The following is a 7,866-nucleotide window of genomic DNA, read 5'->3' on the forward strand; positions in this document are numbered from 1 at the left end:
CTGAATTTAAAAGGGTGACAATTGATCTTGTTGCTGAAATACATGAAAAAGATGAGACCGAGTTATAAGTGGGACAAGGGAAGGTGGTGGCTGGGCCCCTTTGTCACATATTGGTTTGGTCCAGAACACTTCACATTGACTGTCTTGTTTTTCATTACTGCTGAAACCTAGCAGTAGTTGTATCATAATTGCACAGTGAAGCTAAATGTTGCAAGCTGTGTTTGCAACAACGATTGTGGATGTAAATGTAAATGTCGTGTGACTTTGGCCTCCCATTGGGTAGACCATTTGCCGGGTGCAGGTCTTTTGATTTGACGCCACTTTGGCGACTTGCGTGTGATGGGGATGAAATGATGATGATTAGGACAACACAACACCCAGTCCCTGAGCGGAGAAAGTCTCTGGATCAGCCGGGAATCGAACCCAGGCCTTTAGGATTGACATTCTGTCACACTGACCACTCAGCTACTGGGGGCGGACATGATTGTGGATGACATCAGCATTTCCTCTTTCATGTGTCTCCTCTCCACAATGGTCTAAAATATTCCCGTAACTCCAACACCACCCGTGTGTGAACCATCCGTCTTTTGTGCCACTTATAACTCGTTCGGTCACGTCAAATGTCAATAGGAAGAACACACACACACACACACACACACACACACACACACACACAGAGAGAGAGAGAGAGAGAGAGAGAGAGAATGATCAAAGTCTCATAGCACCAGTAGAACAATGGTAATCAGTAGAGTACATGATGGCTAGTACCTCACCACCTTCTCATTCCACTCCTGACCTTAAAGGTGGTCATTAGTGTCACCTGCAACACAGCATATTTGGCCACATCAAGCAAGGTGAACTACAGTCACATTGAGGATTGGAATCTCATAATATAACAAAAGCATTTTATTTTTAGCTTAAGGCTGGTGTGTGGAGAAATTAATTGCTGACAGAGTTGGATACCTAGCTTTCAGATTTCTCACATTGTGTCATTGTAGGGAGGACACATTAACAATGCTTGACTTCATCTGACAGACTATGCACTGCTGTTTGCCTACATGGCATCATCTAGACTGTTTGGTCTGCATCATGGCCACTTGCTTCAACAAAGGGCTGGCACAAAGTTGGAACAATGATATTTCTAAGTGGAAATGTAAACTAACCCAGCACTCAAAGTTGCTTTGCTGCATAATCAGGTGTGTCCTGTAATAACTATAACCACCTTTAGAGGTATTATGTTTACAGAAATTTTCTCTATAATAAAGCTAAACAGACACCAACTTCTTGAATATTTCAGTGAGGATAATTGCCCCACTGGTTACTTTTTATACATTTTCAGTTCACCTGTACCCAACATAAATTTCAATATTTTTAAGTACTGGGTGATCAAAAAGTCAGTATAAATTTGAAAACTGAATAAATCACGGAATAATGTAGATAGAGAGGTACAAATTGGCACACATGCTTGGAATGACATGGGGTTTTATTAGAACCAAAAAAATACAAAAGTTCAAACAATGTCCGACAGATGGCACTTAATCTGATCAGAATAGCAATAATTAGCATAACAAAGTAAGACAAAGAAAGGTGATGTTCCTTATGGGAAATGCTCAATATGTCCACCATCATTCCTCAACAATAGCTGTAGTCGAGGAATAATGTTGTGAACAGCACTGTAAAGCATGTTCGGAGTTATGGTGAAGAATTGGCATCGGATGTTGTCTTTCAGCATCCCTAGAGATGTTGGTCGATCACGATACACTTGCAACTGCAGGTAACTCCAAAGCCAATAATCGCATGGACTGGGGTCTGGGGACCTGGGAGGCCAAGCATGACGAAAGTGGCAGCTGAGCACACGATCATCACCAAACGACGCACGCAAGAGATCTTTCACGCGTCTAGCAATATGGGGTGGAGCGCCATCCTGCATAAACATCATACGTACCAGCAGGTGTTTATCAGCCAGGGTGGGGATGGCCCGATTCTGTAACATATCGGCGTACCTCTCACCCATCACGGTAGCAGCTACAAAACCAGAATCACGCATTTCCTCGAAGAAAAAAGGCCCGATAATGATAGATGTGATAAATCCAACCCATATCGTGACTTTCTTGTCGTGCAATGGAGTTTCCACAACAGTTCTAGGATTCTCGGTAGTCCAAATTCTGCAACTGTGGGCATTGACAGACCCTCGGAGCATGAAATGAGCTTTGTCGGTCCACAACACATTACTCAACCAATCATCATCTTCTGCCACCTTTTGAAATGCCCACACTGCAAATGCCCTCCGCTTCACTAAATTCCCAGGTAACAGTTCATGATGCCAATGGATTTTGCACAGATAGCATCGGAGGGTACGCCTAAGTGCCAACCAAACAGTAGTGTATGGAATGCCGGTGCGACGTGCGACTGCACGAGCACTATCTTCCCCATGCATAGACGAGCCCGCTACAGTCTCCATTTCTTCCTGAACTGTCTCAGCAGCATTACGCCTTGTGCTCCGTCGGCCACTACGGCGTCTATCGTCTAAACAACCCGTGGCATTGAACTTCGAAATCATTCTCGCCACAGTTGCATTTGTCAATGGACCTTTACCCGTTTGAATCCCCTTCCTATGGCAATAGGATTGTAGTGCTGAACTAGCACATTCCCCATTCTGATAATACATCTTCACTAAAAGCGCCTTTTCAGGTAACGTCAACATGCTGCGACTGCTGGTGCATCTGATTCTCTCTCTCATTACAGCTCCTTTTATACATGATTGTAATGTGCAGTCACTGATGTTTTGCTGTCCAGTGCCATCTGTCGGACATTTTGTGAGAACGTTTTTTTTTTAATAAAACCCCATGCCATTCCAAGCATGTGTGTCAATTTTTACCTCTCTATCTACATTATTCCGTGGTTTATTAAGTTTTCAAATTTATACTGACTTTTTGAACACCCGGTATATTAACCTGACAAAATGACAACAATGTATCTATCATTTTTTAAATAATCCAGCAATGTCACATAATTTTTCACATACTAGTATATATTGCTTTGTTCACCCTCTCATCCTCAGACAGAGGAAAATCACGGGCATTCTCAGAGAATTATTAGGCAGTTGACAAAGTCACAAAAAAATATGTCACTCTTGGCTGGGAGAGTGAAATTTAGTTCATGTAACTGGAAATAATTTATTCCTCCACACACATTAGCTCTGTCTGTCTATGTGGTGCAAGTGCCACACATTAAGTGTTCTGTTTAGTGTATATGAGTGAAAACAGAGTGCAATGTCATATTTGTGTTGTTAACAGTGAAAGAGGGAGAGTGGAAACCTCTGTTAGCACATAACTTACTCTTTCAAACAGCTGCTGAGCTTTGTTTTTCCATTTATCTCCATCAGCAATCTCACAGCCCTTGCATTATCAGGCAATGAGGAGAGTTTTGGAAAATAAGACAGGAAATTGACACATGATTTGGTGGTGAGGATCTATAGCCACAACCTTTTCTCCTTTTTCTGACTAAATAGTTAAGATGAAAATAGCTTCCAACACCAGGAATAGAGAACATATGCTCCAGCTCATGCAAAACCACACTTGTGATGGAGGTAGGCACTGCATCCACATGAGTATCCACTGAAACACGTCCTTACCCCTGGCAATGCGATATGCATGAACATCATCCTTCTTATTGCAAAAATTGTGAAGGCCAGCATTGAAGGCTACAATATAAATTGGATTTTGCCACTGGAATGTGTTATTTGGTCTTGCCAGAGACTGACTGAGATAATATACATTTATCAAACATCTGACCTAGTCATTACAGCAGGACTTGACATTCAATACAAGATCACAAAGAAAAGTCACCTTGTGTATCAAAGTAACACAATACAGGTGAAGGTACCTGTGTATATCATGAAATGAAAAGAGAAACTAATGGGAGTTGTGTGATGAATGTATGCTAGTGTCAAGAGAGTCCATGAAGATGATATAGAACAGAACGCATCTTGTTCACCAAGTGGAACATGGGGTGAAATACCATTATGATGGAGTGATGAAAGGGAGTGAATGGCTTTGGTTGTATGGAAGATCATCTAGGGAAGAAAGTGGCAAACCACATTTCTGCCCAAATGTGAGTGACATTTGGATTTGTTTTTACCACAGACTTCAGGAAGCCTTTAAGAAGAAATTCGTGCCAAAATCATACATATTGAATTGCCCACAATGTGCCTTACTGGAAACCTCTGAGATTATCAAGAACAATTCACCAAGTATGCAAAATAGTATCCACACAATCTGGAAGAAATGTGTGATTTGTGGCAGGAATAGTGGGATGTTGATGTTTCCTGCATCCAAAAATTTGCACCAACAGTTCCACAATGATTCACAGCTGTCAACTAGACTTACACATTATTTAACTCAATATTCATAAGCTCGTTTGTGTGATTGCTAGTGAAATTATGAGCAACAATTCTGTTGGCTATGAAGATATAATTTTAAACATACTGGCAGAATAAAACTGTGTGCTGCACCAGGACTTGAATCTAGAGGCTTTGCCTTTCAGTGGAAAATGCTCTGCCAACTTAGCTATACCTAATCTGCCAGGAAATTTCATGTGAGTGCACACTCCACTGCAGGGAGAAAATTGGTTCAGTATATATGATTTGTTTCCGTGTATGGCTACTTGATAGCCATTAACAGATTAATAAAGAGCACAGTGACTCAAATTTAATGAAAATAAACACAGTAGTGTCTGACACTACTCATGTCAGTTGTGAAACAATCTTAAATTTAACAGTAAAAGAGTCCTTTTCATCTAAATTACACATGAAACTAGATTTTCATTTTAAAAATTCATCTTAGAATAGAAATAGTTGTCCAACATACAAGATTTCCACACCTGTAATAGGGAACTGAACTATTTTGTTTTGTGTCCAGTGATCATACTTCATGGCCTGTATGCTGCTGAATTCTCAGAACTGGAACAACACAGTAAATATTTAACTTCACAAGAAAAGAGAACAAAAGAGAAAAAAAACTGTAGACCTATCAGTCTTTTCATTGTATGCCGCAACCCACCGGCTCCACAGGTGTGTGCGTGCTTGGAGGGTGGTCTCTCAGTCTTATATCAGTGGTTAGTAGTAGTCTGCCTTTGTATCACTGATCAAAGATGGTACAAAATGTTCATGTCTTTCTCTTTTTTCATATTTCTTTGTGTTTCCCTTTCTCTCTCTTAAGTTGAAACCATTCACCCTGACATTAATAAACTACTTAGGTTATGTCCAGTGATCATATTTCATGGCCTGACAAACTTCACCTTCATCTCCATCTACACAAATTTCACCAACAGAATTTCATCTCAAGGTAAGGGGGACAGTTCATAAACACTTCAGAGTATGATGTTGGCAGTGACAAATGCTCATTAAAATATTGGTGGAGTTTACATATTTGCGCCTTTGTCTAGATATGGAAATCTCCAGCAAAGATTGATTTCACTCACAGGCATTGTATTTTGACTCCACCTTGGAAGAATCCCTAAAAAATTACATCTTTGGTTTAAGTATATACGTTTTCCCTAAGTGTACTGTGGTTTCCTTTGGAGGAAATAATTGAATGATCAGCAGTTTATATCCAATTTCATTGGTTTCAATGTCTAGGATATGAACCATTTCTAGTTAAGATTAGCCTGTGCTTACATATATTCAGAACACCTCTCAATTTGTTGACATGACAATGCTTTTTATATCATAACTATGTTAGGATGCTGCAGTACTATTCATAATGTAGTTATAGTCACAAGTAAGGTCTAGTCTTTGAATTTAGGTAGTTCACACAGGGCTACTTTAAGCCTCAAGCAGAAAAAGCTGCCACTTCAGGCACCAAACTGAGAGGATTGCCAGAGGCACCACAGCTGTAAGACTTTTATACAGGATGCATCACAACTAGTAGTGGCCACTTGGGGCACCAAGCTAAGAGGGATCCCAACGGTGACGAAGTGCAAGATTTTTATACAGTGTGTATCACAATTATTTGTGAAAACTAGCATGGGTGAAAGTCTGTGACAGGAAATGGGAGAAATGGGTGCACCAAATGATAAGTCACTTTTCTGCCAGGAAGTTTCATATCAGCGCATTCTCCACTGCAGAGTGAAAATCTCATTCTGGAAACATCACCCAGGCTGTGGCTAGGCCATGTCTCTGCTATAGGCTTTCTTTCAGGAGTGTTCTTTCTGCAAGGATCGCAGGAGAGCTTCTGTAAAGTTTGGAAGGTAGGAGACGAGGTACTGGCAGAAGTAAAGCTGTGAGGATGGGGTGTGAGTTGTGCTTGAGTAGCTCAGTTGGTAGAGCACCTGGCTGCGAAAGGCAAAGGTCCTGAGTTCGAGTCTCGGTCTGGCACACAGTTTTAATTTGCCAGGAAGTTTCACATCAGTGCACACTCTGGTGCAGAGTGAAAATCTCATTCTGATAAGTCACTTGCTTAGAAAAATGTTTTTGATCTGGTCCTGATTTCATATGTCACAGATCAGGTGCAAAAGAGTTTATAATGATGTAGAATGAGTCAGTTTCAAGGGTGTTTAAAGGAATTCAGTTCTATACATGTGCACATGCTGCACATCTACAGGGTGGCTCAGAAGGAATGGTCAGTATTCAGGGATATGACAGGAATGATCACTCAAAACAAAAAAATCTGGTAAACATGGGCTCCAAAATGCATATGTTAAGAGCTATGAGTACTTCATCTACAATGCTGTAAAATAAAACTCTTCTACTGCAAGCTCTTCCCTTTCCAAATTCTGAGATGTGGTAGTGTGAATGAAAAGAAGTAAGATAACATCCATTAAACATGAACCCTAAAGTGCATACCTTAAGAGCCATGAGCACTTGTTCATCCTCGCTACTATGAAACACATCTCTTCTACTGAGCAAGTGCTCATAGCTCTTTATGGATGCATTTTAGAGCACATGTTTACTAAACAAGTTTTTCTTGTTTCGGTCCATTCTACTTCCTTGAAAAATATGGAAACAAAGAGCCTGCAGTAGAAGAAGTTTGTTTCACAGTATCAAAGATGAAGTGCTCAGAACTCTTAAGGTATGGGCTGTAGAATCCACTTTTATTAAATTTTTTTGTTTGCAGTCATTCCTCTCATATCCTCCTGGGACACCCTGTATAAATGACCAGTGGCATACGAAATAGTGAAAAATCATGAAAGTCTCTTCAGGATTGCTGCCAGATCCTAAAATCAACTTGACTTGATATTTCAGCAATCCAACTCGTCACCATCCTCAGGAGAATGCTGCTTCGCTGATGAGTCCCACTGAGAACTGACACCAGGCTGCAAATCGACATCCTATATAGGCGACCATTCAGCACGCGGCGCGTGTGCCGCCCATCACTGTTGCTGTCTCCAAGATGGGAGTTGGCACTTCCCTTAGAAGAACACTGGCAGCAATGATATATCGCACTCAGGGCCGCACTGAGGAACATTCAGTTTTGATGTGAGATAGTACAGGATTCCACATCCTGCTAAGATTAAACCCATTGTCTCTGTTAATTAAATTATCTGCCAACCTAATTTCAATCGCCTCTTTATAGACACTGTTCCAAAAACCGGAAATGTTGGCAACTACCACATTTTTGTCAAATTTCATACCATGTCCCTCATTTAAGCAGTTGTCTGCTACTGCCGATTTTTCTGGCTGTTGTAGCCTCGTATGACGACGATGTTCCACACACCTGTCACGAACTGCACAAATCGAACGACCAACATAAGCCTTCCCACATTGACACAGAATTTTGTATACACTGGGTTTCCTAAGCCCCAAATCATCTTTCACAGAGCCCAGTAGTGCCCTAATCTTAGAAGATGGACAGAACACACTCTTAA

Source organism: Schistocerca americana, chromosome X (assembly GCF_021461395.2).
Source record: "Schistocerca americana isolate TAMUIC-IGC-003095 chromosome X, iqSchAmer2.1, whole genome shotgun sequence".
Classification (NCBI taxonomy): Eukaryota; Metazoa; Arthropoda; class Insecta; order Orthoptera; family Acrididae; genus Schistocerca; species Schistocerca americana.